This window comes from Pithys albifrons, chromosome 12 (genome assembly GCF_047495875.1).
Source record: "Pithys albifrons albifrons isolate INPA30051 chromosome 12, PitAlb_v1, whole genome shotgun sequence".
Taxonomy (NCBI): Eukaryota; Metazoa; Chordata; class Aves; order Passeriformes; family Thamnophilidae; genus Pithys; species Pithys albifrons.
In genome coordinates, this window is record NC_092469.1 from 16,619,103 (window position 1) to 16,641,732 (window position 22,630).

The window sequence follows — 22,630 nt, forward strand, 5'->3', positions numbered from 1 at the left end:
GAATAATTCCCACAAACTGTGATTTAGCTTTCAGTGAGTCCCCTTAGGTCCATTTGTTTTCTATTCATTTTCTCTTTCCCACAGTTTCCACTTGGATCACTTCAGTCTTTAAAGGCAGCTTCAGACTGTAAGAAATATATTTCTTACAAAAGTAGACTGCTCCTTTCTCCAAGCACTGCTCTTCCTTTAGACATCAGATTTGTACTATTACTCACAGCTATGTCTGTTCTTCTGAAAGTTGCCCTTTACCTGAAGTATTATTCCAAAATGCACTGTTTTCAAGTCCAACAGGACTATCTAGTGGCTACAGTACGATTCACCATGGCATCTCAATCCACTTGCATGAGGTATGGAAATGCCTAGAAGCCTCACTCAGGAGAAATGCATCGTTACATTTCTCTGTTGCTGAGAAAACAGCTCTGCCTTGCTCTTCCACACATTCAGAAAGGTAAGAGGGAAGAACATCAAACCAATTTTCCTTTCTTTTTCTGAAAGAATAAAACAGCTTCTACCAGATATACTTTCAGAACTGGAGGAGTACTCCTCAGGAGAAGCTATCTGGCGCATTTACTGCTGGGCATCCAGAAGAGAGTTACCTTGATAAAACTGCTCTGTTGTATTGCCATTTGCTAAACATGCAGAAAGTTCACTCCGTTCACCTTTGTGTCCCATTCATAAGTGAGCTGCTTAAACAACTCCCCATTCCAAGCTGCCTCCCTGCCTAATAAGTTCTTTTATTGACAGCTTGCCAGCAACAGCCCTAAAGTCAGCCTGAGAACATAAATACAGCCTCTTGAGCTTGCTTCAGTGTGTTAGAGGACGCTTTCAATACTGTCGACAAAGCTTTAATGGTGTGAACTCAGAGCTCGAGTACTACTGAGCACTCCAGCGATCAACACCCACAGAACATTCAGAGTTTCATTCCAAAAGTATTTTAGGAACCCTTGAAATCAGAGGCTTTCTCTCTGCTCTGCAAAAGCTCATTTTAGAAAATAATTTGGGCCATTTTTAGTTGCAGAAATGTTGAGATAACCCTGCTCATGGTGTCATTCTCCTGTTGTCTTTGTTTCCAGAATGTCACACTTTCAAGCCTCCTGCCTTTGCTGTCCAGAGGGTCTTGTCTTTGCAAAACACATCTGAACTGCCATTAACATATAGTAAAACCAACATTTTCTGCTCCAGCTCTGTCCTAAGCAGCTTGGGAGATGGAACATGTCTCACTGGCCTCACTGCCTGATGGGTGTTGTAATCCTTTGAATAAACGTAGAGAGAGCCCAGGGCTGCTGCAGCTCACAGGATGAAACATGAGCCACGCAGCCCAGGGAGCCCTCAGACAGCTTCTCTTTGACCTCGCCGTGCTTGTGAACACGACTCACAAAAACCCCTGGGTCACAGCAAGGAGTTCTGAACTTCTTTACCTCATGCTTTTCCCTCATACAGAGCAATAAACTGTTTTGGAAAATTAGTGTCTTGTGTCCCATTCTTGCTCTAAAGCGTCTGTTGTCTCCTTTTCCATGAGGTTCAAGCACATGTGCTGCAGCACAGCCAGCACAGAGCCCCCACACACTCCTGTCCCAGCTTACACAAACTTGGGGCACTAGGGCTTGTCTACAAACAAAATTTGTGCTGGTTTAGCAGCTTTTCAAACATCTAAAACAGTGCAAATGCCTGCGTAGAGGAAAGGCTACTGGTTTGTGACCATCTTATACAAAAATTAGACAATTACGGGTTGATGCAGCTATTATGGCAACCTCCTGATTTAAACTAATTTGATGTAAGCTGGTTATAAACCAATTTAAGTGTGTCCAATCAGAGACATACCCTGGTTCAGCTAAATGGATTTTGCAGCTGAACTGATGCTACTATTGTGCATGGACAAGCCCCCAGGCTCATGCAGCCTGTTTCTCCATTGCTTCTGTCTGCTTTCATTTACACCAGGACCGTAAACGCTCCCAGTTCCTGGCAGTACAGCTGAATGCCCACGCAGAACAAGTGGAATGTTAGCACAGGCCCAGAATTTTTTCATTTCCCTGTTCCCAAAGAAGAAAAACATTAGTATTTTATCACGCAGTGTATAGCTCTTACTGACGAGCCTCCTATGGAGAGAAGTCAGGCACAAGAACCAGTATAGAAATGAAAACACAGTCTCATATTTCAGTGGCAAAGGATTGCCATCTCCAGCCACAAAGCTCAGTTTACAGCTGGACTAATTCTAAGGAAATGGAGGTGTTACCCTCAGGCAAAGCCAGTGAAAATGAGTAGAATTAGGTGCAGTAACTGCAAGTATTCCTTGAGAGTGGGAGAGTGATTCCATGGCAGCACTGTAAGAAAAGGGAGAGCAGAAAGGCTGGTGCACAAAGGGACCTTGCCATGATTTTCATTTACTCTCCGTCTCACACAGGAAAAGTCTTGGCTTTGTGCAGTGAATACAGGGTGTCCCTGTGTGGTGCTGCTCTGATCTCAGCTCTTCACTCAAGTTTCAGTGCCACTGTCTTGGAGTCTCGTGGGAGTGTGATGCTCCTCCTGGCTTGTCAGTCTTCTTTGTGATCCTATTTTTCATGACTGTGGCATCTCCCCAGGCCACCTTTCCTTCTGACCCATGCAACATGGCTCATCATTAATCATCTCCCCCTCTAAAAGCTCGCTTCTATTAATAAGAACTGATTTATTCTGGGAGTAAAGACACAGATGATACCATCCTACCTTTCCTCTTCATTGAGTTCCCAATGATGCAATCCAATCTACAAAATTCAGAAAAATTCAAAATGATAACATGAGCTTCTCATCAAAAATATTTCACTTTCTGGAAAAATGTGGGAAATCCCCAATATTTTTATTTTAATTGAACAGTGTTCTGAATTACATTTTTAAAGTTTTTCCATTAAAAAACTCCAAAGACATTTTTATCAGCACATTTTAAGAATTTCTTTGTCAAAGTTCTACATGGTTGAAAAGGTATTTCTCATCCAAAACCAAATATTTTGCAAAAATATTTCAACCAGCTTAAACAGTAATGCAATTTTAGAGTGCACAGATATAGGTCCAACATAATGATATATTGGAATGTTGAGCTATCACTGGTCTGTGATACTACAATCTCTTAAAAGCTTGTAGCATTTTAATAAGAACTGAGACCCAATTCAAAGTAAAGAGAAAACCCTTAAGCTCAGAGTAGACATATATAAACTGACAAGCTGACTATATTATCTAAACTGCTGTTTTATAGCTGTATTATGCACGCAATCTAAAAAAAAAATAAAAAAGGAACATAAAAAAATGTATAAAGATAAGGCACTAGTGAGGGGTGGAGTTGTGTTTTTTTCATTAGATACATTCTTTGATTCCCCTGCCTAAAATGCTGCAGTCAGCAGTAGCTTAATTCTAAGTTATAATTAGGGTTATGCATTAAACCAGGACTCTTGAGCATGTCTAACCTAAAGAAGTTCAATGCATAAATGAAAAACAGACCTGTGGCTGGCTGACTTGGCATCAACTAGGATACCAATATATAGTAACAGAATAAATTTAAAATGAAAATTAAATGTGGTCATTACAGCTTAAATTGATGCTATATTTGCCAACTGTTTATGAAAGGAAAATTTAAAGATAAGCATGATTTTGAAGGAGGCAGTGTGACCTGATCCACAGCAGCTTGCTGTGACTTGGGTTGCATTTTAAAATAATTTAACACCAAATTTTCAGTTTACAAAAATGAAGTCAAGTTTGTTTTTTGGTTTTTGGCTTTTTTAAAGATTTGTTTCCTCAAAACTATATGTGGCATTTAAGGACACAACTGCATGGTACATTTTAGCTAATTTTAGTAAATTTTGTTGCTTAAAAGTGCTGGCTATTAACACCAGTAAGCCAGAGAGTGAAGAAAAATTCAGATCTGCAGGAGACTTAAAAGCCTTATTTAGTGAAGATGCCTTCCAATAGGATATTAGTATCCTTTATTGTATTTTGTATTTCTGGCATAAAAAGTGAAAAGTATCTTTAAGGACAGTTTCCTTCAAAAACTGAGCAAGACAGTGAACTGTGGAAAGGAACTTTCCAATTTTCTGCATTTCAGCAAATACTTCAATAGGTGTGAAATACATTGTTCTTGGATGCTTCTAAGCCCTTTTAAGGCATGATGTTGTTTAGCAGCAGTATGAATTTCACAACTATGCAGCTTAATCTCATGCAAATCAAGTATTAAAGTATGTAATTGCCATGCTAATAAACCAGAATCACAGAAGGCCAAAACCAGAAGTAAGCAGTGGCTGAGCATAACTTGCATGAGACTTACGACTTGGGTGTCTACGCTTACACACCAGCTGCTCTCTGGATATTGGGAAGAATGGCCACAGCCCCAGTTTTCTCAGTTCTCAACATAGGAACAGGCTGTAAGTGAAGCATTTCACAGGAGACTGCAGGCATTGGAGAAGCGATGAGCAGAGTCCCTCCACTGACCTCGATCCTCCAACCCCCAGCACGGTGAGCACGTTCCTCCATGTGTTTAAGGCTCTGCAAAGAAGTGGGAGCTTCTGTGGCTCTGTGAGAATGAGGCACAAACCAACAATGGAAGCACTATTTAGAAAAGGTGGAGGCCTCTGTTTTGTTTTTTCTTATGATTGTATTTACTCAGTAAAGAAACAAGGTGCTAAGCTTTCCAGCAGTAGCACAGCCATTTGTATATGGCTCATTCAAATACATAACCTGGTGTTTAAGCACATGTTTAATTCTAAGCAGAAGTCCCTTTGAAGTGACACCATAACAAGACATGTATCTAATGTTAAAACATATATTTAAGTGCTTTACTGGACTGGGGCCAGAACACCTCACTTGCAAGGTCCAGCCTCCAATATGTAGTTTTAGATCTTAATTTGCAGACCTGATCTTAAGGAATAAGATTGTGCAAAACTGAAAAAACTTGCTTTGTTATCGCATCCATTTCCCTTCTGAGTCCCTTGGGTCTTAGGCCCTGTGGACATGCCTTTATACAAGAACACTGTAACCACATTGAAAAGTTGGCCAAACTTCAAAGAACAAAAACTTGATTTTATGTGTGTGTGTATATATATATATGTGTGTGTGTATAAATAAATATACACACACGTGTGTGTGTGCATATGCATGTCATGCATGTGTGTGTGCATATGTATCAGCTCAAGAGGCAATGAATGAAACAATTGTTTTTGTAAGGCATATTGATTACATCAGTGATGTTTCCTAAATAATTAAAGGTTTGCTTTGATCTTTGATTGTAGGCTTGGCTCTATGACAGCTAATGTAAGTATCTTTAACTGATTCCATCCTACCCTTACCTATTATACAGCCTTGCACAGGGTCATTGCCGTTCATCTGACAAGAAAATGAGTGAATTCAGGAAGCACAACTGGCAGGAAACTATTCCACCAAGGAGAGGGGTGGGATTCCATCTCCTGCCAGTTTTACATCTCGGAAATGAATCACCGTGAGGCCAAACCATCCTCAGTGCTGATGCCAGGGAAGTAACCTGAGCAGGCAGGTGGGCACAAGGGCTGGGTGCCAGACCTCCCACAGTCCTCAAGTGGCAAACTCATCCCTGGCACTGGCACCGGGTCACCCTCTGCAGCAGAAACTGCCTCTATTGAAACAAATATTTCAGGATTCTTATGTAAAACAACTCCTTTCCTTAACACAGGCTTTTTTTCAGATACAATTGCTAGTTAAGGAGATAGAAGAGGTTAATCATCCACCCAGCTGACTGCAAGCAGCCCAACAAATAAGCAGAGCTCAGCCCAGAGGCCCTCGGCACATGTAAATCAGCATCGTTTCATCAAGCTTGGAGCTTACACCATCATGCACTCACTGAGAATCTAAAACCCAAATCTGTAAATGAAAATGATGCTAATTACAGTTCACCACTGAGCAGCACTACCTTAATTTTAAGGAAATGAAGGAAACGGGCTTGCTCCGTGACAGTCGATATCATATTGCCATACAACTAACTTAAAGTTGTATAAGTTAGATTATAACTTTTGAAGAAGCAATTATGATTTTATTGCACCCACTCTGCTGATGATTAATGCAGAGAGCCTAGGGGAAAATGCATCCTATCATTTGCTAACATGCACTATAATTATGCATACCTCTCCAGGTACTGTAATTTAGGACTTAAAAAGCAACATTCTGAACGAGGACTGCTGCACTTGTAAAACATTACAGATGTGTTATCATATAAATGAGGTAGCTTTGACATGATAGTGTTCTAATAAATCCTCAGCTAAGATTTGGAGACAAGATATGTCAAAAGCAAAATCCAAACTGCCTCTTAATCTTCTACATAAACTGTTTATTTTTTCTGAGCCCTACAATAATACATGTGTCAAGAAGGCTTTGATGATTTCTAGATTAAAGTACAGTTGGGTTGGATTTTTTTTTCCCCTTTACAGGTCATCTTGAGAAAGCTCATTTTAGTTAAATTAACTCAGCTATTTGCAGGTTTCAAATGTGAAGCAAAATAAAACAGTTTTCCACAATTTGGGAACTTGTGAGATGAACTTCATAAATAACAAACTTATTTCACTACATTTCAGTGAAAGTTTTTAAATAGCTAATGCTGAATGATCTTCTGTCAGCTGGAGAGCTTCACTTAAAACCATTTGCAAGAAATCTAGAAGGAAAAAAAAAAGGCAAAACCCCCACCACTTTGTATAAAATTAAATGAATTTACAATACTCCTCAACATATGTTCATTCTGTTTATTTTTTTATTTTTATCAAAATACTGACTTGATATCACAACTAAAACTAGGACCCCATTCTGCTTCACAAGATATTAGAGGAGGAGTTTCCATCCCCCTGCACAGCTTAATTTACAGTCCAAAAAGAGAAGTTTGGGACAGGGAATGGCAGAAAAGCAGCAAAATGCCAGGCCCATTCACAGGTAAGAAGCTGGGAATAAAACCTGAATTTCTCAGTGCAACCTGAATTCAGTCACGATGTCTCTCAGTGTTCCTGATGCTGCCCAGTTATATGTCTCTCACTGTTAGCAAAAATGCTGTTTTTCTTTTCAAAATGCTCTGCACAGAACAGATCTTACACACAGACACTCACAAAACTCCTCTGGGTTGCTCCTGCTATAAAACAGCAAAGTCCTTCCTGGCTTCTAGTGGGACATTTCTAAAAGCTGCCTTGGTAAGTGTTAGGGAAGGAAGGAAAAAAAACAAAACCCTAAACCAAAAAACAACCAAATAAACAGGAAAGGCAGGATTTAACATAATAAAGCGTGAACAGCAGTGGGATGTTTCACCAGCATCTGCTCTAATTACGCTATGTGAGTGGTTCAACTGCATTTTGTGGTTGACTGTGCTGAAAGCCTCCCATAAGTTGAGCTGGAAGAATTTTAGATTTATTGCTATTCAAAATCAACGACTAAAATCAACATATATGTGTAGTTATTCATTCCAACTTGCATTGTCAGCCATAATTTTCCATCAATTTCATATTTTTTGCCAAAACAGTGACATAAATTTAAAAGCTTTTTAACACTATGACCACAGAAAAAAACATCCCAGACCTAATTTATTTGATATACTACAAACACCCCAGTTCCCAAAAGCAGATTGTTTTCAGGTGTATTACATAGAAATTATTTTTTAAACTTTGATAGAAAAAAAATCATATTTTTTAATGAATATTACCCAGCATCTTGTGTCCAGTTCAGATTTTTCAGCCAGTAGAAAAAAAATCTTCATTGTGTTCTTCTACTTGCCTCAAAACACATGTTAAAGGGAGAAGTTTTTATTATTTTTATTTCAGATTTCTGAAAAAATTTAATTGTTTCTTATTTGCCTAATTTTGCTGGATGTGAAAACAATCAGATCAAGACCCTTTCTGCTAGAATCACTACTTTTGTAACTGCTCTGGTTGCTGGTAATGTCTTTGCAGAAATAAAGCACATCCAGCTGTCTGAGGTGCTTGTAAAAAAAAAAAATCAGTTTGTCTTCTGTCTTCAACTTTTTAAAGAAAACTGAATATACACAAGCTTAATATTCACATATACTTCAGACCCAGATAGTTCCTACAACACCAGGTAGTAGGCTCTGAAAATCATTACTGCTCATTTTTCCGGAAATGTACCAATCTCTTCTCTTCATGATCTCCTCCTTCTCATGGAGAAATTAAACCCAGGCTCAGTTTTCTCACAGTCACATTTAAAAAAAATTAGCATTTTGTAGCACTATTTAAATATCCTGCCTTGCAGAATCTGATACCCTCTTTTGCACTGAAAAAATAGACCTGTTTTACAAAAAAACCTTTTAGGATATTTTTATAATCTGATCATTTCAATATTTCTCTCCAACACTCTGAAGACATAAGTGATTACTTCCAGCTTGATGTCACTTGGAAAATACTGGTCTTCAGTTTCCTTTAATCTGAAAACCTGAGATTTTTAAACTACTGTTTAATAATAATGAACAAAAATCAAAGAGGAAGTGATTTTGCCCTGCAGAAAATGATAGAAGAGAAGAGAAACAAATGATACTTCTGCTCAGGTCAGCAGAGTCTCTAGAGATTAGTGTCAAACCAACTGATATGTGACTGAGACAAGAAACACCAGGAGTACCAGGAGGTGCTTGAATGGGATCCCCGGCGGTCAGTGGCACACAGCACCGGCTCGCTGCCGGGAAACCGTTTCCTCAGCACAACCGAACCCTTTCAGAGCACCATTTACCAAAAAGACCCAAATGGAGAGATTTGGCTGCAGCAATCACTGGCCTTAGATACCCTCTGCATTTACACCTTTGCTGCAGGAAGTCACTCCAATTCCAGATCATCATCAACAGAGAAGAACTGGATGGTCAAATATTTGAGCTAGCTCTTTTTTGATTGTTATTTGGAAAAAAATACGCAAATTACAGAATTTCAAGTAGAAGTAAATGTTCTCATACTGCAGAGCACGCACTAAAATATGTGCACGCGCCATCACAAGATTTGCTTCTTTACAAATATGGCTGAACTTGTTTCCATAATGGTTTGTGTTTGTTCTTCTCCCTCTTCACATTTAGTTGATGTAAATTGTAGGTTTCATGTGCTCTGAAATGATGTTCACTTCATCAGCATTTCAGCACTATTTTATCTGTATGTAAAGATCCATCCTCACCCCTAACTCTTCTTCACATTTTTTACCTCAGATTCTTTATGCTTGGTGCAATACTCTTCCAGTGACTTCCTCCTCTGACTCATCCCCACCAACTAGCACAGCAATTTCGTGTGCCACTCAAGCAGGTTCTGCACATGTCTGGTGTTGCATCACTCCCTGTTGGGTGATTTAACAGCACAGCATTGCAAGGTAATGAAGATCATCACAAGATTTTGAAAGAAAAGGACAAATACCAAAACTTGCTTGCACTTACCATTTTTATCACCTTTTCAAACTCAAATTTATCCACCAGTGTTTGTGCATTTTAATAGAGCTCACTCTGGCTATACTAAATAAAGGAAATACTGTCCTTGCTTTGTGAGTTAAAGAATAAACTGATTCCTGTGTTCACTAATGGTTCCCAGGGACTGCTGGTGGTTCGGGTAGACTGAAACCAGCCTGAATGACCTGCTGAGGATCAGTGAAGTGCAAAGTTGACCTGGCCACAATTGTGTTGAGTGCTTCTTGGCTATAATTCAATACAAACTCTATCTCCTCTTAGTGCATGGGTCATATCCTCAAGACTGCTTTGATGATTGATACAGACATCTGTCAGCATCTACTGCCTAAATGCCTGACAGGAAAAGTCAATACTCACGATCATGAAATCACACAGAAGTGACAAAGTGAGCAAAGCATATTTCTTACACAAGGTGAGATTTCACACCTCTGTTAATCCTTCAGAATCACTTGCAGGGATTTTTCCAGGTGAAGACACGAGTTTGATAAGAGGTGTGAAGCAGACAATTTTACACTGCTGTTAGTGACAAAGCAACTTCATATCTGTCTTGCTTTGGAAATCTCCAATAAACAGAATAGAAAATTGGGAAATATATACTTAGGGTAACAGAGTGGGATTTTATTTCTGTCCTCTTTCCCCATCTGCTATAAATGCACTAGTCAATTCAAACACAGTATTGACATTAGACCTACATGAGAGGTGCTGAGCAATCAGAAAGGGTTTAAACTTCAGATGGAGGTGCACAAATATGCAGCACTGGTGACTTGTTTTATTTCCTCTGTAACCACAAACCAAAAGTTTCAATTTAAATGTCTCCTTTCACAGGGCAAAAGAGAGGAGGCAAAGCTGCAGGATGACAAGACAATCTTTCCACTCGGTAGGCAATAAGCAATATGCACCTTTGGCTGCATTTAGCCAAGACAGAGTTCACTGGTTACATTGGAGTAGATGGCAAAGGGAGGGTTGGAATTTTGAACCATAGGCATCCGTTTGCTAAAGGGAAACAAATTGTGTGCCAAAACTGTGTTGGATGGTACTTGCAGGAAGCAACATGCATGATTATTTGAACATGAAGTCACAGCATCTTTCCTCATTGGGTAAAAAAGAAAAACTACAGTCTTGTAAAACCCATTTCCAAGACTGCTCTACATAACCCAAAGTGTGCAATACCTCACTGGGATTCACCCAGGCACAGGTGTGCTTCACAAATCCACCTTGTAGGCAGAGGTGCCACAAGATGCTGGGAGAACATTTCAGGAGGGCAGTACTCATGAAACCCGCAGAGATCCAAGCCCAGCACTCACTGCAGCGAACATGTAGGAAGGCAGTTGCATTCTGTAGTTTTTGTCAGAGCAGAAAATCCGTGCAGGCAGCACAAGCAAAGGTGTGTGGGAGCACAGAGTGGACACACTGCATTGGAGATACCAAAGGAAGAGAAGGTCAACCAATAGTGCAAGTTGCCAACACATCTTTGGGTAGAGGTGTAGTAAAAGAACAAAAGCATTAGGGTATTTTTCAACTAAATATTTAAAAAGAAACAAAATCACACTAAGGAAGTAACCCACCAGATAACCAAAAGGTTACTTGACAATAACTTCAATTCTCACTCTGGTGCACTAGTCATTCCCAGTCCTCCAGGAATCTGCTGTATTGCTCTTTGGAGAGTTCTCAGAGTCCCAGCACACCAATGGAAGGTGGTTAAGTTACACGAAAATCTCTGCAGTGTTGCTTAGGAGCCAATCTTTGGAGTCTGTAATGAAAATCAACATCTGTGCATTCCAGAGACTTTGAACTTCAGGTGTTTCACACTTCCTGCTACTCAATTTATGGAAAATGCAAATGAAAGTAAAGCAGATAAATGTTCTTTAGCAACAGGAGGGTTTTGTTGTGTTTGAAATTGCATTGTTCTGAGGGAGCGGATTAATTTAGCCACTACCCAGGATACCAAAGGTTATGCTTATAGTGGAGAGAAAATAGAACCTGCATGTATTTTGATAAGGTTACATCATCAGGACAACAATAAAGCCAGCTTGCCACTTCTGTGCAGACCAGTTTTCAAGCTGGAGGTGTCTTGTACTCCCCCTTAATAATGAATCAGGCTGAATGACATTTGAAATGGCAATAATTTCCCCAGGAGATGCAGCTGCAATCTTAGTATTTTCTGTTCTTGCACTCAATCTGATTTCTCTTATCCACAGTATGAGGCAGCTGAGTATAATGCATGAAACATTATCAGCAACAACGCTACAATTAATGCTGAAAGAAAATGAATATTTGTCTACAGAAGAATAGATTTTAAAATACCTAAGGGAACTACTGTACTTTGAAAATGAAGCCATTTTGTGTGTTTACTGAAATGCACTCATATTTCTGTGCTTTGACTCGTTAACCATATCAAGGTAATAAGTGCATTGGCAGTTTTTACTGTCCTGTGTTAAAGCTGGTTACTGAATGCCAAATAGTCGAGGTCTGTTCAGAAAACAGTCTATTTTGGCTGTAATCCATCTACATGTTTCCACACCTCACTTCTTCCATTATTGAGACCAAGAACTAGATAGAGCATGACCATTTCTCTGATTCAGAGCTGCAGCTGCAGAGGACATCCCAAAGTGGAGCTGAGTCCTACACCAGCAATGAGAACCAAATTATGGACACGGAGTTTTTTGCTCTACTAATGGTGGATGTGGACATGGACAGACACGGTAGTTTCCCATCTTTTCTATCTCAGGGAGCCTTCTTTTCCAGTATTTAAATGTCAGAAAGTCTAACAAGCGTCCCATTCAGCTCCCTGATGAGATGAGATAAAGAAACAGAAGCTGTCAGAACATCCAAGCCTGCAACCAAGGCCCAAACTGAAAGGTGCTATTAATAGAGAGAAATAAGCAACTAGACTTCAAACAGCTCTGGACACAATAAGGCTTTAGAATAAGTTAATGTCCCCTTGACCATCTGCATGTCATCAATCAGGTCATCCAAGAAAAAGATCTATAAATAACCTATCTGACCAACTCTGAAAAGGCTTTTGATACAACCCTTCATAAGTGCAAATGGCCACATTCAAACCACCTTACTTGTGAGCACAAGACTCATTTGTCCCTACAAATGGTTGGTCAAAAATCTTTCATGCTCAAATTTGATTGCATCCACTGAGCAGTACGAACAACAAATTGCAGGGAGCCAGCTGCAATCCCTCACCAAGACCTGTGAGTACAGTAGAAGAGCACAAATCTTGCCCCCAAGGGTCCTTGCTTTTGGCAGAAGTGAGCTAACTTGCCCCATGTAGCTCAAATACAGTATAGGCACATTGTTTCTGTATATCTCCTTAATTTGCTATATCAGGACTTATCATTTAAATGATCTTAGACAAAGCAAAGGTCCAAATACTCTAGGGAGCAGCCCCTCAATATCTGGAGCATGACTCTGAAGCACAGTGCTAAGCCAAAATAATGACAAGTCTGAGATTGGTTTTAGCAAGTTCTTGTAGTGATCCCTGTCATCCAACCCAAAAACTCAGTCTGAGACCTCAAATCCAACATCTCCTTTGCCTAATATCAACACTGAGGATCACCCCATCCCTTCTCCCCTGGCTTCCCTGGACCAAGTCTCTCTGTGGTCACAGTCCCCAAACCTACAGACAGTTCTTATTGACGTCCTGGAGTTGTGAGTCCAGCACTAACAGTCTGAGGACTGCCCAAGATCCTGGAGTACAAGAACATGATCAAAATCCTCTGTGACATTCTTAAGGAATTCCTAAGGAGGTCTTTAATAATGTAGCCCTCAGGTTAAATAAATATCTTTGATCAACAGGGCATAGTTATTTATTATTCATTTACTTCTATGCAAGAAATACAGGTCACTGCTCAACCAGGCACTGTCACATTCATTTTTAACCCATCTGGAGATAAGTCTTTATTTATTGGAAATGATCATAGTCCCATTGGCTTCCATAGAGTTTCATGAACTGAAGTTATCAGCTAATCCATATCATGGTTACTAACTAATGATCCATCTCAAGCAACTAAAGCTGTGTCCCGCAGATGCCACATGGTTTCCTACGAAGAATTCAGAATTTACATGGGGGATCAGTGGTTCCTCAGAGTGTCAGGTGAAGATAATGAAAATCTGGGAATATCTTCTTAAAAAATAATTATTTTGGCTTAAATATTTCTAGTAAAGCCTAAACATATTCACAATTTATTCAGTGTGTTTTCAGTCATAATCACCATCTTGATTTCCAGTTGATTTCAGTGGATTTATTCTGTGCTCCATGTATAGATCTGCTCCACACAGTCACTTCCATTTTAGTGGCTGAGCTGACAGTTTTCTTTCTTATTTGCTGTAGGTTTCTTTTTTATCTTCATGAGCTAAAAAAATAATGAAATTCTACTTAATGATTGTATTGTTTTCCAAAGACTACTTTTCGCTGAAATAAGTGTGGGGACAGATTTCTTTTTTAACGAAATAATACTGTTTACTACTAAAAATATTTAATCATAATTACATTAAGAAACATACATAAAAGCTAAGTAATAAAATAAAATGAGTTGGAGAACACAAGCGGGGGGGGGGAAGACAGAAAGGATTAAGTAGAGTCATATAAGGAATAGATTCTATTTAATGAAAATTTCCACAGTGTTCAACATTTTTATTATGGTTAATAGCACTGTGCTTCATTTTTGTCTGCAGTAATTGTGTATCCTTAATGAATGGGCACTCTTATTTCCCCATTGAGCACTGACAGAAATTAATAAACCTAATTCTGTAGGTTTAAGTTTAATTCTAGTGAAATATATAAAGCAGTTACATTTTCACTTAGCTACTAACTGGAATAGAAATGGGTTTAAGTTTTTCAGCAGCTTAATAGGGAACAAATTGGGTTTTCTTTTATTTCTTTTTTTTTTTCTCCTTCAGTACTTGGGTCTATTTTTGTTGCTGTGTGCGAGAAAGGACATGCCATGGCTGGTGAGGCTGAACCAACCCTACAGTGGGTGTTGTTAATTTATTTTTATTTTAGTATGATTCCTAGACTTAGCCCTTTGTGCCAGCCTTGTTGTTAATGATTGGTAAAGACCATCTCCTTGGTTTACACTTTGATAGAGATCAGGAGCCACAGGAAACTTCAGACTGCCATCTAGAAAGCTCAGTTCTCACATCATTCTGGAGACAAGATTTCGGGCTCATTCCTCACCTGGCCAGTTGACAAACACAGAAATAATCTGGAGCTGAGCAAAAACTGGGTGAGAAAGTGTGAAATTTCCTGCCTTCCAAAAGAAGCAGAGGAGTCCTATCTTGAATGTTATGAGTTGAGTGCACGTAGACACATCCCATGAACAAAACCCATACATCTTCCCAGCACAGCACCTCAGCCAGGTGCCAAGCATGTAGCAGATGACACTTTCATACTCATTCTGCAACAGACACCTTAGACCCACAATGTAAACCTTCCTTGGTCTCTGCAGTGCTCCCTTGCTAGCAGAGGGCTGGGTGTAACAGCTCAACACTGAAGTGAGTTTGAAGGAAGGTAAATAAAGGCACAGTCTGGAATTCAAGGAAGAATTTGACTGAGAGACATTGAGGTGCAGCATTCTGCTGCTGCTGAGACCCAGGCAGCGAAACGAATGTGGATCTTGTTTCTTTTTGGATTAGCAGTTTTTAAGAGAAACTCCAGGTGCTGAAGGGAGCCATTTTAAGAGGCACTGCTGAGTGACTGAAGGACTTGGCATGTTCACTTTTGAAAGAACCAATATTGTGACCACAGGTGGGCAATAGTGAGACAATCACTTTCTAAAATACATCATTTTAGAAACAAGAATAGAAACATCAGTCTGGCATCATGACAAAAGTGTTCTTTGGGGAATAATTATATGGATTCTTCGTATCCTACAGTTTCATTTTAGAGTGGGCCAAATCCCCAGCTGGTTTAGATCAGCAGCTGATTTACTCCAGCTAAAATCCTGGCCTGGTATTTCATTTCTGTTATTACCTTATCTTTTACAGTCCCCACTGTCCTAATTTATCATCTGTGTTAGAAATCGCAGGAGCACAGTAAGGGGTAACTACAAACAAAGGAGCAAAGACAGGGAAAACCTAAGATTAGAGCAGAGCCACGTCACGGGCTCTTCTGTGCCCCCATCTGTCCACTTGGCCAGATCATGGGCCTGAAATGTAGTTGAATCATATGTAAAGATGTGGAGGAGGTAGTGAGAAGACAGCCAGAGGCAGGAATCAGGCAGGAAGAGGATTTTGAAGACATTACATGAGGAGACGTAGGATGGCAACAGGAGAGATGAAGCTGTGGTGGAGGAGGGTGGACTGTGCAGAAGCCTCAGTAGAGGACACAAGGCATGGGCAGGGTCAGCCCGGGAGCTGAGCAGGTCCTCTGGTCCTTCTTTCACTCTGGGCTTGACAAGATGTACCTTCCCAACTGCAAGCCCAAAGCAAGGTCACATAACCCCAGGTGGGCAAAGAAAACCACTTCAAAGTTAAAGAGCAACTTATAGGACTTACTCCTTCCCTTCAGACTGTAGTACTTGGAGCTGGAATTGACTCTGAGTTCAAAGGAGTTGTTTCAGAAAGAATTGAAGTAATGTGCTATTGCATGTCTTCCCAAAAGCATTTTCCTATGCACCCCCTCTCCAGGAAAGGGCAGCTGCAAAGCCTGCCCTGAGCTAGCTCTGCCAGTCTTTCCCTGTTCTGTAAAACCTCAAAGGTTCTTAAGTTAAATATTTTGTGAGAGATTAGTGTTGAAAAGAAACAAACACTTATAAGCAGCAACAGGTAACACCCTGCAAGGCAAAAGACTCACTCCTTAAAGCCATTTCCCTGGTGCCTTGTCCTCATCACACAGCCCATTTCTCCCAGTGCAATGCTGCTGATGGGAATAAGGCAGGGAATTCAGGAGCATTCTGCACGGCCACTTAGGGCTACCTGGTCCTACCCTGGGTGAAATAGATGTGGTTAACACTGCCTAGTCCAGATCCTGAGCCTAGGGAGTATAATTGTAGTAATACCCAAACCTCTGCAAATGGCCATCAGCACTGCAGTGAGGGCTGAAGGGAAATGCCAGGCCTTTAGCCACAGACTCTGCTCCAAGGATATGCTGCCCAGTCTGCAGGGAAGTGTCCTAACCACAAAAGGGCTGCATAGCAAGAATTGGTAACAACTTTCTCATGAAAATCATGTAGAAAAAAATTTACTCTTCCCAAAAAGTACCTGCGTAGTGTCTGCTGTCTGGTGAAAAACAGTTTAGGTTTTAGGCATAATTTTTTTTCAGATGTTTTCACACCATGATGATTTAATTATTTTTCCCTGACCAGCTAAATAGCTATTTGGTTAATGACAAATAGCTAACAGCTTCACTACAATAATCCATATATTAAAGTTGAGTTTACATTCTTCACTTAGTCAAAAAAATGCATTTTCCTGTCCCATTCCCATCACTGCTCCCATTAGTAGCAGACTAATAAAGGTGCCCTGCTGCACCAGCCACCCTGTTAAGTAACAGGATTGAATTTCCACTAATTTTTTTCTAATGGAAAACTAGCAGACATATACCTCTGCTGTTTACCTACTTTACAGGTGTCCCAGAGGACCTTTAATTTGGAAAGCATATGCATATAAGTTATTATTATAAACTGCAGGTTTGAATTTTATATTTTATTGCCTCCCATCTTTTATGCTTGTCTTTGAAAGCCAGAAACCTAACTTGCCATGTCTATTTAGAGCACTAAAGGAATAGCACAGGTGCAATGGAGACTGGATCTACCAGCTGAAATTCAAGTTTGTGCACTCTGATTGATTTGTTGTCAGTGACAGGACTTGACAAAAAAAACACTGGCTCCTGTTCCAGAGTTGCACCTCTTAAAGATCTCTGCAATTATATGAAATTAAGATCTCTTCATTTCTTTGGACAAAACTGCTGTTTCCCCAAGGCTGTATTTCAATCCATGTCCTACACATTTCCCAAGCAATGGAATATTGACATGCAAATCTGACAGGCGTATTCCTTGGTGTGCCACATTGACAATCTGCCCCTACATGTTGCACATCAAATTCCACCACCTAATATACAATTTTCGCCCTTCTGATTACACCAACACCCAACACCCCAGGAGACAGAGCTCTCCTGCAGCCATAAGGCTCTCTCAGGAATGAACTACCAGCTCCAGACACAGCTTGGGCAATGGTACATCACCTCTTTCCCCCTCTGAATTTTTAAATCAACTTTAATCTCAGCAAAACTCTCAGCCACATGTGTCACCAGTGCTGTGCAGCTGTAGAGGATCATGTTCCTGAGCAAACTTTACACAGCAACAGGTAACACCCTGCAAGGCAAGAGACTCACTCCTTGAAGTCCTATCCCTGGTGCCTCATCCTCATCATCATGATACAAGTGAAATGGAGGGGACCTGAATACAAGCAGAAGTGATGTCTGAACCTAAATGCTGATAAATGACCTGATAATTACAGAGGGAGGTTCAGAAGACATCCAGAAAGGTCGAAGGAAGATGAGGAGATAGGAAGGGGGGGGGCAAGGGGGGGAGGGAAATAAACAAATATTGTCTCAAGTCATTACAGAGAATTAGTCCATTAGGATAAGAGGAAATCTTATTTGTTCTTTCTAGAGCTCTTGGATCACAACTCTGCAGCTCAAGGAATGGCTGGTTCTCCACTGCACTATCATCTCCTTTGGCCAAGGCAGGAATAGCAAACTCAGACTTCAGCCTAAGTCTTACCCAACTCTCTTTGCACAGAGGTATAATTAAGGTACATGGCTCTGAGAGCAGAAGGATGAACATGGATGATACTAGTTGAGCACTGAGAGGTGAAAGAGTGTTTGACGTGTTTTCCTACCCCATGTCCTTTTTCCTCCCCCACATATGCTACAAGCCACAAACTCCATAACATACATGCACATGGGATCCAGACTGGAAGCCTACATGCTTATGTTTATTGGACCTTTTGTTTCTTTTTTTTTTCACTAAATGTAAATAGAAATTGTTTACCTCCAGGATCACTTGAGGACATGCCATGAAGGCTACAATCTGCTACTGGTCCCAGAACAACATATTTCAGAGTGGGAACAAAATAATCAATGAGGCAGCATGACATGAGACAGTCTGGAGGCCCCACATTTGGTTTAGTGTTCATGACAACAATAATTAGCCAGGATTAATCATCATAATGGTTTTTAAAATTTAACTTGCAAGTGGAAACCAGTTAGCTTAGGAATTTTGCCACCAGAATTTTAGCTCCAGTGCAGTCCACAGGGATCCCACTAAAAGCCTCAACTTTTTTATTAATCTTCAGTGGTTTAAGCAAAATAATTTGGTGGGACACTGGTGATTCATAAGAGATCATTATTCCTACAAACCATAGATATTTTATACCATAGCATTTTCCATGGAAGTCATGGACTGTCATGGAGAACAAATCTTTCCTTTACCCATACTTGCAAACTCTCTTCAAAACAGAACCTTGGCAAATATGCCCTCAGCTGTACTGATCCTGCTTAAGAGAGATTTTGAAACTTTTCACAACTGATAACCCAAGAATCAAACACATGCATGTACCTGAAAATAAAACCAAATCTTATTACTCCAACCACGGCCAAACTGATGCTGTGAGTGACCCCCCTCCAAAAAAAAAAACAAGACAGGACTTCGAGCCACGTTAGTGTAGGGTAAGATAAAAAGTAAAGGTCCTTTAATATCACAGACCTACAGCCCACAGGAATACATGATGACATGCATGTGCCCCAGTTCTTGTTTCCATGGCTTTTATAATAAGATCCTTCCAATCATTGCTTTACACATTTCTCAGTCCAGCCCCAGTCCCACCCCTGTTCCACCCCCTGGAATTGGGTCTGGGGTTGTCAAGACCCTCTGTCTTCATCAGCTCCTCTTTCTCGGGCACACAAAGGTCTCTTGGAGCTCATCCAGTTCTGACTTCTGGGTTACTTTGACCTGTGTTTATGTTTCGTTCTGTAGGCCTTCTGATATCCTTCAGCTCTACCTTGGAAAGGAGTCTAAGGCCCTTACTCTGCACCATGAAAGTCAACGGGAGCCTTGCTTGTCATCAACAAATGTAGGACCAAACTTAGGACCAAACAGTTAATAAATAAAATTGAATGTGATAAAGGCAACATTCCCTTTTACTGAAATCAAAATTGCTCAAAAGTTTGAAATGCCATACATGAAACTAAAGATGAATATGGACAGGTATATCTTAGACAGAAAAATGCACACATTTTTATCCTGATCCCAACATGCTTCAGAAAAATAAATTTAACCCAGTTTTCACACAAGTGAAAAAACTCTAGAAAGTGCATCATTCCTGTCCCCCAGGCAGTCACCACAGCAGCAGGACAGACCCTCTTCTCATTTCTACTGGGATAAGTCAGGAGTAATACAACTGAAGCAAAGGTTGTATACAACAGATTTAGGCAGGATCACAGTCAGGCCCACAGAAGATTTGCTGAACTGCTGGTCAAAGAGCAACTCTTAGGTGACTTATGGATGGCAGCAACTTTTACTTCTAGGGGAATTTACCAGTTTGGACAAATATGAACCATGACCCAAATACAACATATTTATGCAATCATTAATATAACCAAGATTTTGGTAGGAAAAAGAATTAAAGTGCTTCCATGGCTTCACGGAGGTCAGATGAAGGCACTCCCTGATTTTATTACATCAGCACACAATGCCATCCCAGTGTTCAGCATCTCTTTCAGCACACTATTCCCTGTTAGGACAGGCTGCTGGAGTCTGGCTCTCCTGGATATCGGATATGGAAGTGTCATGTTGTTCAACAGCTAGAAATGGCTTTACCAGTTATGCCTCCTGAGCTGACTTATTAATCACAGTGTACAACAGGCACAAGGCCAAACCAGAAGCAATTTTTAATGCATCACCTGAATACAGAGGATTATGAAAAATGTCAGACCATTCTACCAGCTCTTACATCAGAGATTTCAGAAAATCAACAAATGCAGGATGAAAAAAAATAGCAAAAACTAGAGTTACTTTTGTCTTTAACCAGACAGGATACAAGCAGCTGTGCTGGACAATCCTTTGCCCAGTGACCTCAATAAGGAAGAACCTTACTAAGGTCTGAGGATCTCAAGTTCCTAAAGTTCAATTTTAAGGCAATACTTCAAATTTTACTCTATTTCCAATCTTTAGCTTGGTTTCATCCAGTAAAATCAGATCTTGAAAAAATGTTCTGCTTTCTCCTATTCTATACCTATTGATTTAAAATATCTAAAAAGAAATTTTTAAAATAATCAAATAAATAATTTTTCATGTGATAGTTTAATTCATGGGGAAATATTTATGTTTCCCAGTGTAAGAAACAAAAGTATCTTTCACACATTCCCATGAAGAAACAGCAAGGTGAGAGCTGAGATTTGTTCCTGTGGATCTTCATGGTTGTGCTGTCACCAAAATCCAGGTGTAGACCATATGAGCTGTGAAGACCAAGATTGTTAGGAGCACAGTCCCATTTCTACGTGCAAAATACAATGCCAAGGTGCACTTGAGCACATGGAATTCACCAGGAATTCATTCTGAAGTGATTTTTAACTCACGTCTGAGATGTTTTTGCTGCCAGGTATACCACTAAAGCTGCTGTCATGGGTTCTGGAGGATTTGTGTGCCACTGAGAGCATGGACATGCAGCATCAGCGACTCATGTAAGAGGCTTTAGTGATAAAAGCAAGGTTGGACCTCTGCACATTATAAGAGGTACATGACTAGCTGGGCTCTCCAGTCAATGATTTGGAAGATCCTTTCATTTGTGGCCTCTCTTCTATTTACCCCAATTTCATTTTATTCCCTGCCACCAAGTCTGCATTTTATTAAAGCAGAAGAAATGCTCAAGCCTTCTCTACCCAAGGATTATTCTGGATAAGAAGGAAAGTTATGGTGTTTAATTTAAACTCTTATTTTATGCAACAGGCTTTCAGGTATAAACACAGATGCCCATGCTAACACCCAAAGTCACTTAAACAAATAGTCAACATCAACTACTACTAGGCATTTCAAGTCTGAGCAAGTAAACTCTTATTTAAATGAATCACTGGGTCATTTTAATCAGTTAAATGGCTTAGCACAGGAATGCCTTCCATTCCTTTTGGTTTCAGGAGCTTCCCTACCTGCACTCATCACTACTAAAATAATCCCTCCACTCCACCCAGCTATTAGACCCTAATTCATGAAAACCCCTGAACCAGAAAGTGAACTTTAGTGGTAAGAAGTCCCTTGGAAACTGAAGGATCACTCATGATCTTAAACCTGTGCTGCTGGCTTTGTATTCTTGGTCATTGGTAGGCAATTTTAATGAGGCAGATGAAAGTTGTGAAAAGCATTGCATAGTACTCAATAAATGGTTGCCAATGTACTACACTGGCACTTCCCTAATAAAAATGTATTTGAGGCATCATGGGCTTATTAATTCACTGGCTGTTGCTTTATCTTACCATGGGATGAGCTGGAGCAGAGGTGTAAGGAATAATCTCAGCTTCTGTTATTAAACTGTCTGGAAGTGGAAATGTCCCAGAGGAGGGCACTTTGCTCCCCCCACACATTATATATACACACACCTTATGCAGCACATGTTCAAAGCCTCCCCACCTCTGGTTCACCAACGGGATGTTCACACAACTGGGAAGGTGTAGCCTCCTCCAAATTCAGGTTGTGTCATTGGTGTGTCCCTCAAACTTGTAAAGGTCTTTGCTGCATCTGGGAGCAGCTGTGGAGAAACAGACAAAAAGGAGCTCCAGAATGATATCCACCATGTGAGGGATGAAACCAAATAAACGTGAACACACCAGCAATAGTAAGGCATGACAGGAAATAGCAAAAGGATGCTCCTTCTCTTCTTCTGGCCAAGTTTCATAAAGGTTTTTATTTTGTTCCTCATCTTTATGCTTGAAAGAGACAATAACTCCTTTATCCTAAAGCATAGTATTATTGCAAATGTAACTGATAGAGCTTGGAAAGATGTGAATTACAATATTAAATACACAATCAAGAGCATCTTTTGGGGATGGAAAGTCATAAAGACCTTTAAGGTACTTGAGTTTTAAAAATATCTAAAACTTCCTTTCTTCAACCCTTGGCTAAGGTTTCCACAGCCACTCTCCTCAGTGATGACAGAGGATTCAAGGTGCACAAGGGTACTCACAGGGGGAGGAATCCCTACAGGGGCATGGCCACT

The 22,630-nt window shown here is 40.2% G+C and overlaps 1 long non-coding RNA gene across 8 annotated transcripts in view; it reads right to left on the reverse strand.

Moving 5' to 3' along the window:
- The window catches only part of LOC139677317 (uncharacterized), a 250,380-nt gene that overhangs the window by 93,404 nt on the left and 134,346 nt on the right, over positions 1-22,630 (reverse strand). For 4 of the 8 annotated variants that reach the window (XR_011698847.1, XR_011698851.1, XR_011698849.1 and 1 more), the window contains one exon: positions 22,014-22,162. The exons of 1 other annotated variant lie outside the window; for it this stretch is intronic. This is a non-coding gene — a long non-coding RNA (uncharacterized lncRNA). Of the gene's footprint in view, positions 1-13,239; positions 13,774-22,013; positions 22,163-22,630 lie in introns of those variants that run through there. 3 more of the 8 variants (XR_011698853.1, XR_011698850.1, XR_011698854.1) reach the window with 3 other exon arrangements.